The following is a 483-nucleotide window of genomic DNA, read 5'->3' as shown; positions in this document are numbered from 1 at the left end:
TTCCTGCAGGAGCCAGGATTTCCTTGGGGAAGTCTCAGCTGGGGGCAGAGAGCACAGGTAGCTTTTCCAAAGTGTCAAAGGCTGAGATTTTCCAAGGCATTTAGATGTCTTTGAAACTGTTTGCCCAGATGCTTTTAATATTCCATTTTAGGCATTGTGTAACCTACTACACAGCTAGGAAGGCTTTTAAGAACTTGTTGCAAGTACTCTGATAAAATAATCAAGATTTAATTATATAGAAGAGTTGGGTTTGATTAAAAGAAGTAGAAAACTGTAAAGCACGATGTATAAGTTATGATTGTTAGGTTTGAACTAGGTAATCACTAGAAACTTCACCAAGAAGAGACTGTAAAGTCCCAGGCCTGTTCTAATTATTAACTTAGTACTGGAATTAAGAACAATGTATCTTCATCATAGAATTTCAGAAATCAAAATTTATTACCTTAGTGTTCATAGAAGCATTAAGACTCTTTGTTTTACTGA

Source organism: Antrostomus carolinensis, unplaced genomic scaffold (assembly GCF_000700745.2).
Source record: "Antrostomus carolinensis isolate BGI_N321 unplaced genomic scaffold, ASM70074v2 scaffold15437, whole genome shotgun sequence".
NCBI classification, from domain to species: domain Eukaryota; kingdom Metazoa; phylum Chordata; class Aves; order Caprimulgiformes; family Caprimulgidae; genus Antrostomus; species Antrostomus carolinensis.
Note: the sequence above shows the minus strand (reverse complement) of the source record.